A 2,897-nucleotide genomic window follows, 5' to 3' on the forward strand; every position below is an offset into this window, starting at 1 on the left:
AGGCCAGACATGGAGTTTCCAGAGGTCTGGACGCGGGTGCCATAGGGTGCCCCGTCTCTGAGAGAGCAGGTCCTCTCTCAGAGGGATGGGCCAGGGGCTGTCGCGAGGAGCACTAGTTCCGGGAACCAGGTCCGGTTGGGCCAATACGGCGCAACTAACAAGACCTGCTCCTCGTCCTCCCTGACTTTGCACAAGGTCTGTGCAAGAAGGCTCACTGGGGGAAACGCATACTTGCGAAGGCCCCGGGGCCAGCTGTGTGCCAGAGCATCCGTGCCGAGGGTCCCCCCGGTCAGAGAATAGAACAACTGGCAATGAGACGTGTCCGGGGCGGCAAACAGATCTACCTGAGCGGTCCCGAAGCGCCTGAAAATCAGCTGGACCACCTGGGGATGGAGTCGCCATTCAGCTCGTCGGCTGCACGGTTGAGCAGGCCCGGAATGTAAACGGCACGAAGCGACCTCAGATGCTTCTGACTCCAGAGGAGGAGATGGCGGGCGAGTTGTGACATGCGGCGGGAACGTAGACCACCTTGGCGGTTGATGTACGCAACGGTCGCAGTGCTGTCCGTACGGACCAGTACGTGCTTGCCTAGTAGCAGCGTTTTGAAACGGCTCAGTGCAAGACGTACTGCTAACAACTCGAGGCAGTTGATGTGCCAATGCAGTTGAGGCCCCGTCCACAGACCTGAAGCTGCATGCCCGTTGTATGTGGCCCCCCAGCCGGTGGCAGAGGCATCCGTGGAGACCACAGAGTGCCTGGACACTTGTTCCAGGGGAACACCTGCCCGCAGGAACGAAGGGTCCGACCACAAGCTGAGAGTTTGGCGACAGTGCGGAGTCACTTGGACCCAGCACAAGCCGCTCTGCCACGCCCATCTCGGGACTCGATCGTGGAGCCAGTGTTGGAGCGGCCTCATACGAAGCAATCCGAGCGGCGTAACCGCGGCTGCAGATGCCATATGCCCCAGGAGCCTCTGAAAGAGTTTCAGTGGTGCCGCTGTTCTGCGTCTGAGCGTGCTCACGCAGTTCAACACTGACTGGACACGGGCCTCGGTGAGGCGCGCTGTCATGTTGACCGAGTCCAACTCCATACCGAGAAAAGAGATCCTCTGCCCGGGGGTGAGTTTGCTCTTTTCCCAGTTGACCCGAAGCCCTAGGTGGCTGAGGTGACTGAGCACCATGTCCCTGTGTTCGCACAACTGCTCTCTCGACTGGGCCAGAATAAGCCAATCGTCGAGGTAGTTGAGAATGCGAACACCACGCTCGCACATGGGAGCAATGGCCGCCTCCGCGACTTTCGTGAAGACGCGGGGCGACAGGGCCAGCCCGAAGGGTAAGACCTTGTACTGATATGCCCGTCCCTCGAACGCAAAGCGAAGAAATGGTCTGTGTCGAGGGAGAATCGAGACATGAAAGTACGCGTCCTTCAGGTCGATCGCTGCAAACCAATCTTGGGGACGGATGCATTTGAAAATGCGTTTCTGCGTCAGCATCTTGAACGGTAGCCTGTGAAGGGACCGGTTCAGGACGCGCAGGTCCAAGATTGGTCGTAACCCACCACCTTTCTTGGGTACAATGAAGTACGGGCTGTAGAAGCCGGTCTTCATATCGGCTGGAGGGACCGGCTCGATCGCGTCCTTCGCCAGTAGGACTGCGATCTCGGCCCTGAGCACAGGGGCACTGTCCGCCAGAACACGGGTGAACAGAATGCCCTTGAAAGCAGGGGGACGCCGGGCGAACTGAATCGCATAGCCGAGTCTGATGGTACGGATGAGCCAGCGAGACGGGCTGGGAAGCGCTAACCAGGCTCCCAGAGACCGAGCAAGCGGGACTAACGGCACCACAGATGTACCCGGGGTGGGGCAGCGCGGCGGAATGCAGGGACCCGACTCGGACGGCACAGCGGCCCGAAGTGGGGTCTGAGTGTGTGGTGCAACACATACCTGCTTCCGACGAAGGGCAGAGTGAGTGTGAGGAGGCGACAGCACGTCCGGAACACAGCCACTGCTGCTCGCTGGCGATGGAAGAGGGGCTCGGGAGTGACAAGGCATGGCGGCGTCGTCGACTGCCAAGCGCGCCCTCTTGGGGCCCAGAGGTTTCAGAAATTGCTCTTTTTTTGAAAATGTGGGTACCACTGACCCGTGGGTCAGTGGCGGAACAAAAAGAAAAGGAAACAAAAGATTCTCCGCCCGGCCCTCCACCGGGGGAAGGAGTGGCGCCTTCGCCATCTCCTGAAGAGCAACTTGATCCACCTCCGGGCCGCCCGTCTCAGGGTCGTTTGCACCGTCGCTTGCCTCCTGGTTTGGCAGCGGCCTGGACGGGCGGGGTCGGCTTCCTACGGCTTGCTCCGCGCTGAGGCCTGGATGGTTGCTGCTGCTGCTGGGGCTTAGCGGGAGCGGAGGACGCCGCAGAAGGGCGACCTCGGAGACGAGTAGACGGAGGGTCTGCGGCCGGCGGACGGGTGGGAGCAGCAGCGGTCCGCCGGGGTAGGATGTGCCGGATGGCCTCCGTCTGCTTCTGTGCGGCCGAGAACTGTTGGGCAAAGCTCTCGACCGCGTCGCCGAACAACCCAACCTGGGAAAGAGGGGCATCCAGGAACCGATATTTATCGGTGTCCCTCATATCCGCCAGGTTGAGCCACAGGTGGCGCTCCTGGACCACCAAGGTGGACATCGCCTGACCAACTGAACGTGCGGTTTCCTTCGTCGCCCGGAGGGCGAGGTCGGTTGCCACACGGAGCTCCCGGAGGAGCTCTGGGTCAGAACCACTCTCGTTCATGTCCATGAGCGCCTGGGCCTGGTGGACCTGCAAGAGCGCCATGGCATGGAGGGCGGAAGCAGCCTGTCCACAGGCCTTGTAAGCCTTCGCCGTTAGACCGGACGAAAACTTACAGGCCTT

Source organism: Squalius cephalus (genome assembly GCF_949319135.1).
Source record: "Squalius cephalus genome assembly, chromosome: 6".
In the NCBI taxonomy this organism is placed as follows: Eukaryota; Metazoa; Chordata; class Actinopteri; order Cypriniformes; family Leuciscidae; genus Squalius; species Squalius cephalus.